We start from the raw sequence: 21,733 nt of genomic DNA on the forward strand, positions 1-21,733 counted from the left end.
TTCCCTACAACATATGTAATTTTTTCTGTTTTTTGTTGTCACTGACGGTCTGTATGTTCATCACACTCAATATTTAAACTTATGGGATGTCACTCCACTTAAAACTTCTTTGATACCTTTTTAAAATTTCACTTAGAAAAAATCTTTTCTGTAGGACTTTTGACTATTTCTGTATTGTCGGACCAATATGCAAAATCTTCTATGCACCCTATCACACTGACAATCTTCACTATTTCTATCTTTCCGCTGCCACATTGCACTCAATTCCACTGGTATTTATGAGTCTAATGTAATATACCTTTTTAGGACTTTGATTTACACTTTCTGATGTGATAAATGAAAAGCTTAACGAAAGATATGCTCTTTCCCTTTTATTTATTTATTTATTTATTTATTTTTATTTTTATTTTTTTAATTTTATTTTGTTGATATACATTGTGGCTGATTATTGCTCCCCATCACCAAAATCTCCCTCCCTTCTCCCTCCCCCCCTCCCCCCCAACAATGTCCTTTCTGTTTGCTTGTCGTATCAACTTCAAGTAATTGTGGTTGTTATATCATCTTCCCCCCCCCCCGTTTTTTTTTTTTTTTTTTTGGTGTGTGTGTGTCTGTGTGTGAATTTATATATTAATTTTTAGCTCCCACCAATAAGTGAGAACATGTGGTATTTCTCTTTCTGTGCCTGACTTGTTTCACTTAATATAATTCTCTCGAGGTCCATCCATGTTGTTGCAAATGGCAGTATTTCATTCGTTTTTATAGCTGAGTAGTATTCCATTGTGTAGATGTACCACATTTTCCATATCCACTCATCTCATGATGGACATTTGGGCTGGTCCCAATTCTTGGCTATTGTAAAGAGTGCTGCGATGAACATTGGGGAACAGGTATACTTTCGACTTGATGATTTCCATTCCTCTGGGTATATTCCCAACAGTAGGATAGCTGGGTCATATGGTAGATCTATCTGCAATTGTTTGAGGAACCTCCATACCATTTTCCATAGAGGCTGCACCATTTTGCAGTCCCACCAACAATGTATGAGAGTTTCTTTTTCTCCGCAACCTCGCCAGCATTTCTCGTTCAGAGTCTTTTGGATTTTAGCCATCCTAACTGGGGTTTGATGGTATCTCAGTGTGGTTTTGATTTGCATTTCCCGGATGCTGAGTGATGTTGAGCATTTTTTCATATGTCTGTTGGCCATTTGTATATCTTCCTTAGAGAAATGCCTACTTAGCTCTTTTGCCCATTTTTTAATTGGGTTGCTTGTTTTCTTCTTGTAAAGTTGTTTGAGTTCCTTATATATACTGGATATTAATCCTTTGTCAGATATATATTTTGCAAATATTTTCTCCCACTCTGTTGGTTGTCTTTTAACTCTGTTAATTGTTTCTTTTGCTGTGCAGAAGCTTTTTAGTTTGATATAATTCCATTTGTTTATTTTTCCTTTGGTTGCCCGTGCTTTTGGGGTCGTATTCATGAAGTCTGTGCCCAGTCCTATTTCCTGAAGTGTTTCTCCTATGTTTTCTTTAAGAAGTTTTATTGTCTCAGGGTGTATATTTAAATCCTTAATCCATTTTGAGTTGATTTTAGTATACGGTGAGAGGTATGGATCTAGTTTCATTCTCCTGCATATGGATATCCAGTTATCCCAGCACCATTTGCTGAAGAGGCAGTCCCTTCCCCAGTGAATAGGCTTGGTGCCTTTGTCAAAGATCAGATGGCAGTAAGTGTGTGGGTTGATTTCTGGATACTCTGTTCTATTCCATTGGTCAGTGTGTCTGTTTTTATTCCAGTATCATACTGTTTTGGTTAGTATAGCTTTGTAGTATAGCTTAAAGTCAGGTAGTGTTATGCCTCCAGCTTTATTTTTTTTGCTCAGCATTGCTTTGGCTATGTGTGGTCTTTTATTGTTCCATATAAATGACTGGATAGTTTTTTCCATTTCTGAGAAAAATGTCTTTGGAATTTTGATGAGGATTGCATTGAATTTGTATATCACTTTGGGTAGTATGGACATTTTCACTATGTTGATTCTTCCAATCCAAGAGCATGGGATATCTTTCCATCTTCTTGTATCCTCTCTAATTTCTCTCAGCAGTGGTTTGTAGTTCTCATTATAGAGATTTTTCACCTCCTTGGTTAACACACTTCCTAAGTATTTTATTTTTTTGGTGGCTATAGTAAATGGCCAGGCTTTCTTGATTTCTCGTTCTGCATGTTCACTATTGGAGAAAAGAAATGCTACTGATTTTTGTGTGTTGATTTTGTATCCTGCTACTGTGCTGAAATCATTTATCAATTCCAAGAGTTTTTTTGTAGAGGTTTTAGGCTGTTCGATATATAGGATCATGTCATCTGCAAACAGGGACAGTTTGACTTCATCTTTTCCAATCTGGATGCCCTTTATTTCCTTCTCTTCTCTGATTGCTCTGGCTAGTACTTCCAACACTATGTTGAATAGGAGTGGTGAGAGTGGGCATCCTTGTCTAGTGCCTGTTCTTAAAGGAAAAGCTTTCAGCTTTTCCCCATTCAGGATGATATTGGCTGTGGGTTTGTCATATATGGCTTTAATTATGTTGAGATAGTTTCCCTCTATACCTAACTTATAGAGGGTCTTTGTCATCAATGAGTGCTGAACTTTATCAAATGCTTTTTCAGCATCTATAGAGATGATCATATGGTCCTTGTGTTTGAGTTTATTAATATGGTGTATCACATTTATTGATTTGCGTATGTTGAACCAACCTTGCATCCCTGGGATGAATCCCACTTGATCGTGATGAATAATTTTTCGTATGTGTTGCTGTATTCTGTTTGCTAGCATTTTAGTGAGGATTTTTGCATCTATATTCATCAAGGATATCGGCCTGTGGTCTTTCCCTTTTAAAAGTAAGACATATTTTAGTGTTGGGTGACACACAAACAATATATTAATCTCAGACTTTAATTTTGTTCTTTGTAAAGCACAGGCTTTTGGTTTTAAGATAATAATAGTTACTTTTCATCAATAAAGCATTTATCAAACATTGACAATTAGTTAAGCACTGGGATAAATAGTAAACACAAACTTATAGGTAAGTGCACTGAGATGAGAAACTCAGGCATAAGTACCGAGGTCAACATGCTTTAAAAATCTATAAAGCAAAGCGAGGTAAATTATTTTTTTTCTTCTGCACTGCCATATAGTTTCTTTGCTAGTTACACATAACTGTGTTCAGCTCTTTAATCATGCAATTCTTTCTCAGCTATCAGTGCCTTTGCATAATCTTTTTTCTATGTTTACTATATCTGTCCTACTCCTTTTTACCTTAGTGAAACTTTATGCATCCTTTCAAAACTAATCCTTTTTAAAAAATATTTTAACATTTATTTGTACATATTTGTGGGGTACAGTTGTTGTCTCAATACACGCATATACTGCACAATGATTTACTTTGGGTAAGGAGCATAAGTTTGTACCCGTTAATCCACCACTTCCTGCCCCCCCATCCCCCACCCTCTGATAACCATTATTCTGCTGTCTACTTCTCTAAGAACTTTTTTTTTTTTTAGATTCCATACATGAGTGAGATCATGCAGTACTTTTTTTTTTTCTTTTTTTTTTTTTTCTGTGCCTGGCTTACTTCAGTTAATATAATGGTCTCCAGTTCTATTCATGTTGCTGCAAATGACAAGATTTCTTTTCTTTTCTTTTTTTCTTACATATATGGCAGAATAGTATTCCATTGTGTATATATACTACCATTTTTTATCCATTCATCCGTTGATGGGCACTTAGGTTTTGATACCATCTCTTGGCTATTGTGAATAGTTTTACAATGAACATGGAAGTGCAGTTGTCTTTTCCATATACTGATTTCATTTCCTTTGGGTATATACCCAGTAGTGGGATTTCTGGGTCATAACGTAGTTCAGTTTTTAGTTCTCTGAGTAATCTTCGTACTGTTTTCCACAATGGCTATACCAATTTACATTCCCACCAACAATATAAAAGAATTCCCTTTTCTCTGCATCCTCACCAGCATTTGTTATTTTCTGTCTTGTTGATAATAGCTATTCTAACTGGAGTAAGATGATATCTCATGGTGGTTTTAATTTGCATTTCCCGGATGATTAGTGATGTTGAATTTTTTTCATATACCTGTTGATCATTTGTATGTCTTCTTTTGAGAAATGTCTGCTCAGGTCCTTTGCCTATTTTTTAATTGGTTTATTTTGTCAGGCCTTAAAAACTAATGCCACGTTAAGTGACATTACAAGCGGCGCCATTATGGGCCCACAAGGGCATATTAACGTGTCAGCCTAAGACGGCGCCAGGAGGAAGTAGGGTGGGAGTGTCTGCGGGAAACTTGCCTTAGCTCTTATTGGCCAAATATGCACTTCTGCCCTCGTGTACATTGCGTGATTGCAATAGCTAGGCATTGAGACAGGATGCATGCTCTCGTAACCTTTAAGCTGACTAGAGGATGTAAAAACCTCCCTTCCCCATTTGCCTTTAAAAGCAAGTGCTTGTGTGATAATAAATGGAACTGCTCGACAGAACCCCCACCACTTCTGAATGTCCTTTAACGGGCTGGTTGGGGCCAGCGGCTGTGCTCACCTCTCTTCACGGCTCTCTTCCCCCGTCTCCTTACAAGGGGACCGGAGGGAAAGAGGAATCCGGGCCATTCGTTCGCCCACCTAGGGAAAGACTGATAACGAGGCATTTTTTCTAGGGCTGTTTGGGTCAGCTGGTGGTGGACCCGACATTATTTGTTTTTCCCAGTTGCGTTGTTTGAGTTCCTTGCATATTGTGGATATTAGCCCATTGTCTGATGTGTAGTTTGCAAGCACTTTCTCCCATTCCATAGGTTGTCTTTTTTCTGCATTTGAAATGCAGAAGCTATTGAGCTTGAGGTAGTCCCATGTATATAAGTCAGTTTCTGTTCCTTATAGCAGAATATTTCAAACTGCATGATTTATAAAGAAAAGAAATTTATTCTTTACAGTATTGGAGGCTGGGAAGTTCCAATTCCATGGAATACATCTAGTAAGGGCCTTCTGTGCAGGAACTCTCCACAGTAACGCAGGGTATTACATGGCCAATGAGCTGAGCAAGGAGAACTAATCACCTCACTTGCTCTCTCTTTAAAGCCATCAGAACCACACCCATGTTTCCATAAATGGATCAGTCCAAAAGGACATAGTCCTCAAAATCTAATAGTGTTTTGAAGTCTTTACCTTTCAAATACCGTAGTTGGATTTCCCACTCCCTTAATACTGTTACAATGGAGATCAAGTCTCCAACACATGAACCTTTGGGAGACACATTCAACCCACAGTACCCCAATTGTTTATTTTGCTTTAGGTGCTAGTGCCTTTGTATCCTTTTCAAAAAAGTGTTGCCCACTCCCCTTCTGTGTAGCATTTCCCCTGTTTTCTTCTAGAAGTTTCACAGTTTGGGGTCTTAAATTTGGTCTTTAATAAATTTTGAGTTGTTTTTTGTGTGTGGTGAGAGATAGGAATCTAGTTTCAATCTTCTGCATATGGATATCCAGTTTTCCCAGCACCATTTATTGAAGAGGCTGTCCTCCCCCAAGTGCACATTTTTGGAAACTTTGTCAAACATCACTTGGCTGAATGTATGTGTTGATTTCTCTCTTTTCTATTCTGTTCAGTTGATCTATTTGTCTATTTTTATGCCAGTACCATGCCATTTTCATTACTATAGCTTTGTAGTATATTTTGAAATCAGTAATGTAATGCCTCCAGCTTCATTATTTCTGCTCAAGATTGCTGTGGCTATTCAGGGTCTTTTGTGGTTCCATATGGATTTTAATATTTTTTGTTCTATTTCTGTAAAGAATGTCATGGTATTTTGATAGGGATTGCATTGAATCTGTAGATTGCCTTGGGTAATATGGACATTTTGATTATATTAATTCTTTCAGTCCAGGAACACTATATGTCTTTTCACTAATTTGTGTTTTATTCAGTGTTTTATACTTTTTATTGTAGTAGTCTTTCATTTCCTTGGTTACATTTACTCCTGAGGTTTTTGTTTGTTTGTTTGTTTGTTTGTTTGTTTGTTTTGTTTGTTTGTTTGGGTAGCTGTCATGAATGGCATTACTTTCTTGATTTTGTCTTCATATGTTTTGTTATTGGCTTATAGAAATGCTATTGATTTTTATTGAATTTTTATCCTGCCACTTTACTGAACTCATTTATTAGTTCTGGTAGGTTTTTGGTAGAGTCTTTAGAGTTTTTTATGTCATCTGCAAATATGCATAGCTTGACTTTCCTTTTTCTGATTTTGATGTCTTTTATTTCTTATACTTGCCTTATTATGCTGGTTATAACTTCCAGCAATATATTGAATAAGAGTGGGGAAAGTGGGCATCCTTGTCTTGTTCCAGATCTCAGAGAAAAAGACTTTTATTTTTGTCCATTGGCTATGATATTAGCTGTTTGTTGTGTATGGCCTTTATTATGTTGAGATACATTCCTTCTATGCCTAATTTGTTGAGGTTTTTTTTTTTATCATGAAGGGATAGTGGATTTTTTTTTTATCATGAAGGGATAGTGGATCAAATGCTTTTTTCAGCATCTATTGAAGGATCATGTATGTTTGTTTTCCTTCATTCTGTTGATGCAATGAATGGCATTTATTAATTTGTGTATGTTGACTCATCCTTGCATCCCTAGGATGAATCCCTTTTGATCATGGTGAATTTTTTTTTAATGTGTTGTTGTATTTCGTTTGCTAGTATTTTGTTGATGATTTTTGCATCCATATTCATTAGCGATATTGGTCTGTACTTCTCTTTTTTGTTGTTCCTTTTCTGGTTTTTGGTATGAGGGTAATGCTGGCCTCATAGAATGAGTTTGGAAGTATTCCCTCCTCTTCAATTTTTTGTAAAAGCTTGAGAAGCATTTGTACTAGTTCTTTAAATATTTCATAGAATTTGTTAGTAAGGCCATAGGGTCCTGTTTTTCTTCCTTTCTATTTTTTTTTTTTTTTTGGTTTGTTGGTTTGTTGGTTTGTTTGTTTGTTTGTTTGTTTTTGCTGGAAGACTTTACTACTGCTTCAGTCTCATTACTCATTATTACTGGTCTATTTAGGTTTTCTGATTCTTCATGATTCAACCTTGATAATTTATATGTGTCCAAGAATTTATTCATTTCTTCTAAGTTTTCTAGTTTGTTAGCATATAGTTGTTCATAATAGTCCCTGGTGGTACTTTGCATTTCTGTGGTATCAGTTGTAATGTCTCCTTTTTAAATTCTGATTTCACTTATTTGAGTCTTCTCTCTTTTTTTTTCATTAGTCTAGCTAAATATTTATTAATTTTGTTTCTCTTTTTGGAAAACCACCTCTTTCTATTATTATTTTTTTTGTATTTTTTTATCTTTAATTAATTCATTTTGGGTTTGGTTTATTCTTGTTTTTCTAGTCCTTGAGGTGTAACATTAGGTTGTTTATTTCAAGTATTTCTTCTTTTTTGAAGTAAGCATTTATTTTTATGAACTTCTCTGTTAGAACCACTTTTCCTGTGTCCTCTAGGTTCTGGTATGTGCATTTTCCTGTTCATTTGTCTTCAGGGATTTTTTAGTTTCCTTTTTAATTTCTTATTTGACCCATTCATTTTTTAGTAGCGTGTTGTTTAATTTCCATGCATTTGTACATTATCCAATGTCCCTTCTGTTATTGATTTCTAATTTTATTCCATTGTGGTCAGACTAGATAGTTGGTATAATTTCAATTCTTTTTAAATTGATTGAGACTTGTTTTGTGACCTAACATTTGGTTTATTCTAAGAATTTTTCATGTGCTGCTGAGAAGAATGTGTATTCTGAAGCTGTTGGATGAAATGTTCTGTAAATATTCATTATGTCTAATTGGTCTAAAGTGGAGATTAATTTTGATGTTTTCTGTTTAATTTTCTGTGTGGATGATCTGTTTTTTGCTGAAAGAGTGGTATTAAAGTCACCAATTACTATTATGTTGGAGTTTATTTCTCCCATTAGGTCTAGTAGTATTTGCTTTATGTATCTTGGTGCTCCAGAGTTTGGTGCATGTATATTTAGAATTGCAAATTGTTATATTCCCTCATTGAATTGATCCCTTTATCATTATATAATGATTTTTCTTTTCTTTTTTTGCTTTCCTTAGCTTAAAGTCTGTCTTATCTGATATAAGTACTCCTGGTCTTTTTGTTTTTCATTTGTATGAAATATCTTTTTCCATTCTTTTGCTTTCAGTCAGTGTGTATCCTTATAGGTGAAGAGGGTTTCTCATAGGCAGAATATTGATGGTTCTTGTTTTATAATCCATTCAGTCATTCTGTGCCTTCTAATTGTGAAATTTAATTCTTTTACTTTTAAAGTTATTATTAATATACAGGGACTTGTTATTGCTATTTTGTTACTTTTTTTCTGGCTGTTCTGCATATCCTTTTATCTGTCTTACTGTCTTTCTTTGTGAGTAAGTGATTTTCTCTAGTGCTGTATTTTTATTTCTTGCTATTTATTTTTTAATATGTCTATTATAGGTTTTTGTGTTATGGTTGCCATGAGGCTTACAAAATTTTAAACTAACAACAACTTAGTTTGATTGCTAAGAAAAAGTTGGGACAAAGCAAAGTCAACTCTACACTTTGACATCATTCCCCCCTACTTTTTGACATTTTGTTGTTTTAGGTACATCTTTTAGTATTGCGTATTTCTTCTATGGTTGTTGAATTTGTTATTACCTTATTGGATTTGTCCTTTAGTCTTCATAGTAAGGATGTAAGTGGTTTATCCATCACTATTACAACATTGGAGTATTCTGAGAATGTTGTGTATTTATTTTAATAGTGAATTTTGTACCTTCACATTATTCTTGTTACACTTTAGTGTCATCTTCTTTCAGCTTGAAAAGCTCTCTTTAACATTTCCTGTTCAGCAAGTCTAGTTTTGATGAATTCCCTCAACATTTGTTTATCTGTGAAAGACTTTATTTCTCCTTCATATTTGGAGGTTAGTTTTCTTGTATGCAAGATTATTGGTTGACAGTCATTTTCCTTCAGCACTTTGAATACAGTATTCCACCCTATACTGGCCTGTAGAGTTTTTACTGAGAAATCCACTGAGAGCCTTATTACGGCTCCATTGAACGTTGTGTTTCTTTTCTCTTGCAACTTTCAGTATTTTTTCTTTGTCTTTGTCTTTTGATAATGTGGTTATGATGTGCCTTGAGGTGTCCTTTTTGGACTGAATTTGACTAGTGATTTCTGAGCTTCCTGTACCTGTATACTGTCATCTTTCTCCATACTTGGGAAAATTTCAGCCATTATGTTCTTAAAAATGCTTTTTAAGGCTCTTCTTTTTTCATCTCCTTTGGGTACAGCAATTATGTGGAGGTTATTTTGCTTGAAGGAGTCCCATAGTTGCTGCAATTCTTTTTCATTTTTTTCTTTTTTTACATTTTTTTATTTTAAATTTTTTTTGCTCCTCTGTTTGGATGGTTTTGTATGTTCTGTCTTTGACCTCACTGATTCTTTCCTCTGATCAAGTCTGCTGTTGGAGCTTTCTATTTAGCTTTTCAGTTCACATAACATGTTTTTTTATTTCTAGAATTTCTGTTTTTTTAGTTGATTCTAATTCCTTTTTCAAGTTTCTTGCTCTGTTCCTGGATTATTTTCAAAATATCATTTAATTTTCTATCTATATTTTCTTGTGACTCCCTGAACATCTTTAAGAGGATTCTTCTGAATTTTCTGTCAGAACTTTCATAAATCTACTGTTCTTCTGGGTCCAGCTCTAGTACTTTGCTGGTTTTCTTTGGTTGTGTCATATTTCTCTGTGCTTTCTTGATCTTCCAGGTTTTATTTTTTGGTTGTGTTAGACCTTTACTGTTCAATATTACAACTTTGTCTTTGGGCTTGGGTTTTTTTTGTGTGTTCTGTAGATTAATAGCAACCACCAGCACTTAAGCACTGCTCTGGAGCTAATTATCTCTTTTGTGGTTAATTCCTGGGCTGTAGAAGACTTCCTGCAGAGTCCAAATCTTGAACTTTGTGCCTGTGCTAAATTACTGCCTTACTGTTGTTTTTCAGACTGGAGAAAGTTTTTTGTGTGGATGGATTTTAATTGTTGGTTTTTAATTCAATTCTGGGGCATGTGGGGTCACAAAAGATACAACTGAACTTTGTGGAAATTCCATCCCAAGAGTAAGTCTTTCCTATGCACTTTATGTTTTATGGCACTGAAGTTTTATGGAACTAACCACCAGTCTCCATTTTGTGGCACCTGTGCTGATTAGAAGGCAGATTAACAGCTTACACTGTTCCCTGATACACCCTGGTTGGATCAACCTCCACCACTACTGTCCCCACCACTGCACACATTTCCCGTGGGTTAGGCACTGTATGAGTCCCCTGCAAAGACTCATCAACTTCTGTCTCATCAATTGCAAACCCTTTCTTCTATGCCAGCACAGTGGAAGGTGGCCTGAGAAACGGGAAGGTGTACTCCAAATTGATTTTTCTTTTTGTCAGTAGCCATGGCACCCGTATTCCCCATAATCTTCAAGTAGCTTTATGCAGAGTGTGCTGCTGTAGCTTTGCCATCTCCAGGTAGCTGCTTCATGCACTGTGCCACTCTGGCCCAGGGAAGAGCTGGGGCTGGTTCTGATTGGGGTAGTCCCTCCTCCTATTTGCTGTGGTTCTTCATGCCTTCATGGACTTAGCAGTTCTCTGCCTCTTATCCCAAGTTTCAGTGATTACAAGTTGGCAATTTTTGTGGTTTTTTTAGTTGTAAGTTAATCTGCGGTGGAGAAGAGCATTGCTGGGACTGTCTATTCCACATGAATATAAAACTTACAACAGTATACTAGATTGTGTGGAGGACTCTCCAATTGCAAAATGTCTAGACATGATTTAAATGTTTTGAAAGTATTTCTGAGCACTTAGCGATATACAAAGACCATCATCTAGCTCCTTTCCCCACCCCCCACTCACCTAATGGGAAAAATCATAATCTAAAATCTAACCTTGAAACTCAGAGTTGAGACCAGTGAGAAATCTAGGACATTTTTTTTTTCTTCAGAACAAATAACAATAACAATTCTTTGGCAGGGATTGTAAATTTGGGATCTACAACAAAGTAAGAGGGCTGAAATTCAAGACACTTTCATTAAGACATGCTTTTAAAGAAATATAGAGTCGGCCAGTGTTCATAGAGTCCTCAGAATGAGGCAGAATCCATCACAAATCATACAAATAAATTTGAATTGACAATCAAGAACCACCACATATTCCAGGAGGTAAGACGTCATGAAGTTTTGTTAACAGTAATGATAACCACTTTAGAGCTACATGTTTTGCAAATGTTGGAATTGATACTGCCAATATACAGGAGAACTATATTTGAACAGGAAAAGAAAATAAAGGATAAATTCACAAATATGAGCATGCTATAAGAGATTTTTATTAATGACCAGGCAGATCTTAAAATCAACTTAAGAAATTTTCAAAATTGAGATAAAGTTGTTGAAACAAAACACAAAATAAATGTGTTTAATCAAAGTATAAACAAAATGAAGAAAAAATTGAAAAACAGAAGTATCTGACTGAAGATTTTTTTTTAGAATGTCAGACCAAAGAGAAAAGGAGGCTAAATATATAAAAGATAATTTAAAATATATACTGGAAAGAATGAATATATTTCTAATTATATATAGACACAAAGTTGAAAGAATTGTCAGAAGGAAAAACTTGAAGAGCAAATGGCTGAGAATTTTTAATACTGAAATAAGGCAAAATTGTCAGGAAGCATAAAATATCAAAACCAGCATCAATTTTTTAACAGAAGTCTATGATTGGACATACCATTAGAAACTTCACAAGAAAGAGAAAGCAGTATTTAAAGCAGAAGGGACAAAAGTTAGATGCACCTACAAAAAAATTAATATTAACAGCAGACTTCCAAATAGTAATAATGGTATCCAAAAAATAATGAAATTAATTTTCTAGCATACTGAGTTAAAACAATAATCAAAGTAGAGTTGTTTCCCCTCTCAAGAAATGGTTTGTTTTTTTGGAGGTAATGGTGACTAACTGGTAAACCAAGTCTCTGACTACAGACAACTGGAAAAGGGATTAAGGAGGAGGAGGAGGAGAAAAAGGAGGAAAAGAAAAACAAGAATAGAAACAAAAGGTATCTGTAGGCATTGAAAATTGACCAAGGAAACAAGGACCTGTGTATGTAACATTGAAGAAAACATATGCATAAAGTGGTTAAGCCTGTATTTGAAACTACTTCTCCTTGAAGCAATTGTATATTTTCAGGCAAAAAGGCTGAAAGAATGAACAGAAGTTCAGCAGTCTATTGGGCAAAAGCATTGAAGTTCAAAGCCTTCCAAGAATAAAGGGCCCTTATAAACAACAGAAAAAAACAGAGATTAATCTATTTAATTCCAAGTTATAATCAAAAAAGAAATATATATGCACAAAACAGAAATCAAAAATAATATAGAAAAATATAGAAAATATTTGAATAGCTAACTATGTAAACCAATATGATGACAAAATCAAAACTCTTACTCATATTCGTCTTACCGAAAGTCATAAGAATGAGATAAACTTACATAAAAATAAAATATATTTCTGTGAAGGTCATGAAATAAGCAAAACAAAACAATAAACAAAGAAATATACATGGTAATCTACAGTAAATATCAAGAACATTTTTTAAAACCTAAATTAATTGAGAAGTATTATCTCATCCAGTCATTCTTTAAGAATTTTATTCTAAAGATCTGTTTGTAGGCTTATAAATATAATTGTAAAAAGATATTTGAGACCATTCATGCTGGCACTACTTGTAATTGAAAAGAAAAATCTTCAGAAAGAAAAAACAAAACCCAAGAAAACAAAAAACTAGAAGAGAATGATTAAATTAATTTCAGTATTTATAAACTCTGGACTTAAGTCTAAGGATACCAACAACTACTTTAGAGTGTTTCTTTATGACCAAGACATTGTGCTATTCACTTTATACAGTAGTTAATATTTCCCCCTGTTTTGTAAATATGAACAATGAGGTTTAAATAGATGAGGTAACTCTTCTCAGGCAAATATTTTGGTTGACTCTAAAGTTCACCTATAATCTACTCTACTATTTTTTCCTACATTTTTCTTACACGGGAAAAATACCTGAGAGGTAATATTATATAAATCATCTGTGGCTATGTGGATGTTTACATGGTAGATGACTTGTAATCTTGTCTTTATTACCATATTTTTTTTAAAATTTGGAAAACAAAGCAAACACTTTAAAGAAGTATAGCCTTATCTCTTACCATGCTTTGTACTTCTTGAGAACTAGGTCTACATTAGAACTTTTTTTTTTAATTCCTCCAAGGTAGTTGAAAATTGGATTAAATTCCTATCATGTTTGATAAATATTTATTTGATAACACAATATTGATAAGAAATCATGATGATGACACTGGATCAACTAACTACACACTTGAGCAAACAAAAATCGCTGATGGTTATGGAGTTAGGCATCTGGCCTAATTTTTATAACTGAATGATTCGTAATGATTTTTAACTAAAAATGCAGGTGAAAATGAAAGTCATCAATAAAAAAATCCTTATAGCATAAACATCAATTTTATACAATTAAATAAAAGATCTTTTAAAAAGATAAATATAATCAGTGTTTTCATGTATAAACTAGGTAATTAGATGCCACGTATCAACAGTTCTAGAAATATATCTTAGGTGTATAGTTTTAGGCCTTGTATTTTAACTGGAGAATGAAATGATGAATAAGCTGTCTTAGTCCACAGGTACAGCTGGGGTCTTATCCAGCAGTTTACACGAACATGCAGATGTGAGTACGGACACCTCAGAGCGTTTCCGGCCCAACAGTAGAATGTTCCCAGATGAGACATTGTAGTGCATGAACATGTCATCTCTGGTCTGTTCTGTCCAAATTCTTGTCCTACATATTCTGCAAGCATAATTAAATTGCTTTATGCCACTAAGATTGGGGTGATTTGCTATGAAACAATAGTAACCGGAATTACATCTAACCATTATACTGAAAATCCAACCTTCCAAATTATTAAAAGTAGTATATGTGCATGTGTGCACACACACACACACACACACAAAGAGAAGAAAATGATAATGTACATCTGTCAAAATTCACAGAGTTTATTGCTATACTTAAAAAAAAATGGGCAAATGACCTGAATTAATTATGCTCCAATTTTTAAAAAATAACCAAAAATAGATGATAGAATTAAGAATATATACTCGTAAATGGGCCAAATCCATCGATTAGATCAGCTATTATATCTATACAATGACATGATATTCAAATATTCAATATTCAAATATTTTAAAACAATAAAGCCTCTCTAATAATTTTTATGAATAATTTTTAAAAATCATTTAAGTGTGCAGCAGTGGAATTTATTATTTAGTATTTGTTTTAAAGCAAAACAAAACAACAAAAAAGCTATATATATATTTATACATCAAGTATATCTTTGAAAATATACATAAGTGGTAACAGTGGTTTCTTCCAGTGAAGACAATGAGTAAATGGGGTAAAGTAAATGAAAGAGAGATTTGCTTCTCAATGCACGCTCTTTGGTACCTTTTGTGTTGATATTATGTATTTATCTCTTGTTAAGAGAAAAAACAAGTTATTTAAAAACGATTCAGATTTACTTTGGGGAGGTTATTTAGCAAATTTTATAGAAAAAAATAATTAATGGAACAAAAAAGAAGGGGATTACCTACTTAGCAAACAGTGAGTCATTATCCATTGGAAGTGAAATTCATTCTATTCCATTCAATGTGATTGATTAGTCTCTTCCCATATGTACTCATTTAAATATATGTTCCATGAGAAAACTTACACTGGTGGCTGCTGCCTCAAAGGGTGAGGCAGAAATTTTAACTCAGAGTAATCTCTGAATTAATTCCCTAAGTGTCTCCAACAACTGGAGTTGAAACATCTTAATCCTTCAAGAAACATCCATCTTACAAATAAATAGTTTTATGAATGAATGTATAACTTATGGAACTATCCTAGATCTTATTTACACTAGGGCTATATGCTATTAATAGAGGTATTTATTAAATCATTAAGACTATGCTTTATATTATATCACTAAGAAATTATTGTAATTTAAAATATTACCTAATTATCTTGTGAAAAAACAATTTCAGGTATTTATGAATGCAAGAAAAAATATTAAAATGTAATATGATATAATTTAATAATGGGTTCATTTTGCTGATGTACATATTCTAAGGATTCTTGAGAATGAATTCAGATTATTAATTTTCTTTTAAATGCATTAGCTCTGACACTTATTCTTTGTGTTCAAATAATATCAGACATATTCTATACTTCTTTCTGGCTGTTAACACACTAATAATTGAAGATTTGTGATTTGAAAGGTAATTTAGGTGGCTTGATGTTCAATTCACTGGTCTAGAAAGACATTTTAAAAACATCAATAATAAGATGTCATGTAAGACATGGGTTTCAGGCACTTGATTAAATTTCTTAAATGGCAGACAAAAAAATGGAGTTATCTCAGAAAGATGAATAGATACCAACTTTATATTTATTCTGATTTAACAAAGCTCAAATTTTCTATTTTTCTGTAGCTAGATTCATTTTTTCATATTATTATTGTATTTAACCAAAGCCAATAACTAATAGATACAGTTTATGAGTTATGAAAAGATAATTTTCTCCAGTAAAGAACAAAACTTTCTCTTAAAAATATAAAATTTTGGGCCGACCCCGTGGCTCACTCGGGAGAGTGCGGCGCTGGGAGTGCAGCAGTGCTCCCGCCACGGGTTTGGATCCTATATAGGGATGGCCAGTTCGCTCACTGGCTGAGCGCGGTCACAAAAGAGGACAAAAAAAAAAAAATTTTCCTATTGTTCAGTCAAAAATAGTTTCTTTCATGCAAGATATTACTCTTAAAAAAAGTTTTCCTTGCTAATTAATATTTCTTACAATTTTTTCCACTGTACTAATAAGATATATAAACACTCTATGAAGAGAGAAATGTGCATGGTTAATATTAATTAAATTATGAAACCAAATTTGTACAAAATATTACCAATAATTTAGTTTATACAGGCATCTTATTTTCACCTGATTAATTCAAACTAATCTTACTTATGAAACCTAGCACTGTCTCTCTCTTCTATATCAAAAGTGAATCTCTACTTTTACTTTTTCCTTTATTTCATTCATGTATTCAGAAAATGTGGCCATTTTTTCATCCTCATTCTGAAAAAGGGCTCTTTCTCCCAACAAACTTGTTAATCACTTTTTTCCCTCAACTGTATCTTTTCTCTGAATCCAATGCTATCATAGCCATAGTTACATAACAACTACAATAATTCTCTGCCACATTTTATTATTATAGTCTGAGTTTTACATTTCTTACTCATGCCTATATGAGGCTCATTAAGAGCACACATTTATATTTATCTATTTTTTGCTTAACACATTCTATTTTTAGTTCTCTATTGAAAACTTTGTTTGCAAAAAAATATTAATAATAAATTTGGGATATTATATCCATGTAATATTGTCATGATTTTTGTCATCACCTATCTGTCATTCATTCTTTTGTATTGAAGATTTTAACTTAAAATAGTGAGTCTACAAAATAACACACCAAATATATATATTTCCTCCATTATAGAGATATAAACAAATAGCAAAAGGACACATTTTTTAGGAAGATGGATAAGAGGAACTAATGCTGAGACAAGGAAACTGCTTTAAAATGCATGGCTTTTTTGAGGCTGACATTTTAATAATGCTTCTTTGGAGTTGCATTGTTCCCATTTTCTTTGCAATTCCCTTAAAGAGAGATTATTATCCTAATTAGAGCTGTTAGATCTCAGAAGAGAAAAATGTGTGAGCAAGCTCTTTCTTTTTCTTTTCCTAAAGAAAGCAAGTCTCCAAAGTTATGAAGATAAAGTCAATAAAGTTTTGCATAGAAAAGATAATTTTACGTTTTAGAAAAAATTGGATCTCTAACATGAAATTCAGAATTGATAAACCTGTGTAACACATTATGTTTAAAAACTCTTTGTAGCCAAAGATCTCGGGAAATTATCTCCTGTTGAGCCAGTCCTTAGGAATAAATGTTATTTCCTAATGTTAATTATATTTAAATATATGGGCCATAGCAAAGAATAAACAAGATCACTAATATTTAACTCTAAGAAATGAACATAAAATAATTACTTTTGCACTTTCAACCTCTATTTCAATGCCAAAACACAACTTACTATAAACACCATGTCAATAAATTTTAACTTATATATTACCATATCAGGCCGTTGCTTTCTCAAAATCGGATCTAGGATAGTGCCAGAAAGAGGAAAGAACTATTTCAGATCCCAGCAGCTCATTTGGCTCTCTTTTAAATGTACCTAAATTTGTATTATTTGTGCACTTTGTTTTCAGATATACTAGGAATAGTCTTATTTCTCTAAAATCAAATACAGAAAACATGTTCTTTTAAGCTACAAGATCTTAAAATACCTTTTTCTCAATTCACCTTTAGTTCAAGCACAAGTTCAATCTCTCTTTGCCTCACTGCTATTAACTGAATGTTTGTGTTTCCCCAAAATTTGTATGCTGAAGTCTAAATGACAAATGTAGTAGTATTTGGAGGGAAGGACTTTTGGGAGGTAATTATGTCATGAGGGTGGAGAGTTCTCATGAATGTGATTTGTGACCTTATAAGAGACATGAAAGAGATGATCTCTTTCCCTCTCTCTCTTCCATGTGAAGTTACAACAAGTAGACAGCTATCTGCAAACTTGCAAGACTGCCCTCACCAGAACCAAATTGGCAGGCATCTTGATCTTGAACTTCCCAGCCTCTAGAACTGTGAGAAATAAATGTTTATTGTGTAAGCCACCCAGTCTATGGTCATTGGTAGCATCTCAAGCTAAGATACTCTCAAAATATCAATGTGGTTCAGAAAAACTTTGAGATTTATTTTAAAAATCCACAAACTCCGCTCTGCTAAGTTAATAAATATAAGTATTAAAAAAAAAAGACTTCAAACAAAAAATATAATGTACTGCCTATTGAAATAAATGAAAACAAAATTAGAACAGGCACTGTAAAATTAAAAAAACCAGTAGTAGTGTAAAAAAAGAAAAACTCAATGCCTTTATTCGATCATCGAGCATTTTTTATATTAGTTTTTATATTCTATTATTTATTTACTTATTATTCAATTTATTCCTTTATTCGACTGTTAGATATTTAGAGTTTAAAGGGTGTCAGTCATTGTATTAGATAAAGAGAGCAAATAGAGAACAACTCGATGTTTCTCAAGGACACTACCATCTAGTGGGTTTTATTTATCAAATTTTGATAATTATGAAGTCTTATAGATTAGACTTGCATAGAGTTAACACACAAATTGTTTCACTAAATAATTTTCTATCACAATAGTGTGTTCTCTTACATGATTGATAAATAACACATTTTTGCATATTTGAAAAAAAACTCAATTACAAGTACATAAAACATACACTTTGTTATTTGCAATGCATTACTTAGTAAAGAAAGCCAGTGGCCATTGACTTTAGCTTCTGCCACATACCTATTTTATGATTGCCTCAATATACATTCAACATATTTAATTAATCTTATTTTCTTTCAGGCACTCATCCAAACCATAGGTGTTTATGTGTGTAGTTGGGAAAAAAAAAAATAGTATGCACCATCAAAGAGACTCAACATTAGTCCTTGAAGGAGGCTATATTGTGAGTGGGGGAAGCAAATATAAAAGGATTGGGGGTGAAAGAAATATTCAATGACTTGGTGTAAAAATTATCAGAAAGCATGGTAGGTACTAAGAAGGTGTGTCCAAGTAGTCCTGAGAAAGTCAGAGCAGGCTTCAGAGAGTCACTGATACTTGAGATGACTCTTAATAGATAGATATCTTATGTGTGTCTCAAGCGGATGGAGGAATGCATTCCAGAGAGAGAAAAGGATGCAAGTAAGGTGCGACCTAAAGCCTTCTTCGGCACTGCCAATGGTTGTGTCAACACTTACTTTCCTGCATTATACCTTTTCAAAATAGCTAGAATAATTTCTGTTTCTCAAAGCTGAAACCTAATCTAGTATTCTAGACCCAGCACAGATTTTTCAAAGGTTTAGAGGGGTAAATTTTGATCAGAGAATAACATAAAACTAATGATAATTAGAAGCAAGGTATGAGGAAGCAGAAGTAGGAATTTGAATATTATATAAAATCATGAATGATCATGTATGTTGTGAATGGAGGCTCAGACTTTATCTGAGATGATAGGACACCATTGGTGCATTTTCAACAGTCCAGTAATATAAGTAAAAATGCATTTAAGAAATAAAGAGTCTGAGCATGGTATTGTGGATTTTCTGCAGAGGAGCAAACCTAGAAAGCTGGTATGAAGACCAGCTATCCTATATATTCAGATGGTTCGGGAGAAGAGGAGGGTCTCATTGACGGCACTGATGATTGGATTGGAGAGGAGAAGGCATTTGAGACATATATCAGAATTTGAATAATTAAGACAAGCAATATGAGTGATGAGGGAGAGAAGTGTGCTTCAAAACAGCAGTTCCACTTTCCTTTTTGTCCTGGGAGGGAGTGAAGATGAGTGCTCATTACCAAAGCTAGAGGAAGGCAGTGGTGATTTTCTGGGAAGGACAGAGGGAGTAGGGGGCGACTAGTGTACACTGGAGAAAATAATGATAAGTTCAAGTTTGATAATGTTTCAGCATTGATTTGTGTTTTCTCTCTTATCCATGATTCATCTCACTTTTTTTTCTCTCCTATAAAGGAAAACAATAGCTCTGTTCTTCAAGAAGATATAATTATTCTCAAAAATTCCGAATCTACAACGACTTTGACATCTGTGTTTGAGATCTTCAAATAAAGAGTCACTTTCCTTACTATCTATGTTTCACTACTTACCTGCATAGGATATACTGTTTCCTAGTTCTGCTGCACAGTCGCAAACACTATTTTCGCTCTGAAACTGACGTCAGGCCTTACTGACATTTTTACATTATGGCTTACCATCCAAATAAAAGTAAAAGTTTTGAGGGCTATTGAACAGTAAATGTTCCTCATGTATCACATTACAAAACACAGACCTGAGGTAAAGAATTTGATGTCAACTTGCTGTGAAAATGCCTTGTTCAATTGTCCAAAAAACTTCAAATTCTAAACTTACAGTAAGATTGTTCTAGTGCATGCACAATGAACTACACAAAACAGGCAGTGACAGACACCGGTAAAATATTTTTAAGGACGTGTTTAACACTACTTTAGAGGTATGAGTGTTCTTCTCTTTTTTCCACTTGTCTTGACTTCTTCGGTTTTATTCTACATTTGGACATATTTAAGGGAAAGCATAGGATATTTCAAGATAGAAAAATGTCAGGGGAAAAAAACACATGGTCTACCTACAAGTATAACCAAGCAGCCATAAATTACATACCTGTGGTATACATAAAGAACAATAAAAAGTGCTGTTAAGTTCCTACTTTAAAGCATAGGATATATTAAATTAAGAGAAGAGATATGGAGTTCAATCTTTGTTGTAACATTTTTTTTTCTTTTGCCTAACTCTATTAATTCATGACCTCACTTTAAACAGCTTCACCTTGTGTTTATGGAATCTTGATCTGCAGTGTGCCTCCACTACTACACAATGCAACATCAACACAAATATGCCAGATGCCCAGGAAGATTTTTTTAGTACAGAGATTATCAGAGAAATGAGGTCATTCTAAAAGGGAAGATAAAACTCAATCAATGTGCAGCCAAACATGTGAAAGCAATTACAGGTAGAGGGCATTGCAGAAATAGGATGTTAGCAGCAAAAGAAAGGTTACAGGACCAAAAAAGGATCAGCTTAAAATATGGAACCAAGAATGGGCTTTAAGTAATATGTGATTTAGATAAAATGCTTTTTGGGTTTTTTTTTTTTTTTTTCAGTCTCCTTCCTGTTACTTTGAAACTGTCTCTATGGATAAAATATGTATTATTTTGCTAAATTATACTAATAAATTATTATTTTAATCCAAACACATTTTATGTAATCTGAAATGTTACTATTAATAGACAGTATAAAACCATCATTATCATAACCGTGTGTATGTGAGTGTGCTTAATCAGATTATTTTAAAGTAAACTACAGCTATTACTAAAAGTAACTGTTTTTACTTATCTCATGATTAGATTAATATGAACAACATAAAACATATTACATATGTTAATGGCAACATTCACTTTGGCTTTATTTTCACATCAGAAATAATTTAATATAAAAGCCACAATGCTTATTATATTTATTTCCCACGAAGAAATGAAGACAATCAAGTGAAAGGATAATCTTAAATCTATACAATTATGAATATGTCTTTTTCTATAAAAATGCAAGTTTGGAAAATTTGGATTTTTCTCTAACATACGTATTTTATCTTGAAGGACAACACAAAACCTTTTATTGCATTGCAAAGTGAAAGGAACTAGGAGCCCCACATTATTAAAGAGAACTTGTTAAATCTTCAAGTTATAGAAATGCTCTTTAAACTAGTATGTGACATAGAATAGATGAAAAGTAAAGCAGTATGAAGAAACCATTAAAATTTTTTAAAAACATTTTTCTCGGAATAACATATGTGCACA

The sequence above is a fragment of the Cynocephalus volans genome, chromosome 12 (genome assembly GCF_027409185.1).
Source record: "Cynocephalus volans isolate mCynVol1 chromosome 12, mCynVol1.pri, whole genome shotgun sequence".
NCBI lineage: Eukaryota > Metazoa > Chordata > Mammalia > Dermoptera > Cynocephalidae > Cynocephalus > Cynocephalus volans.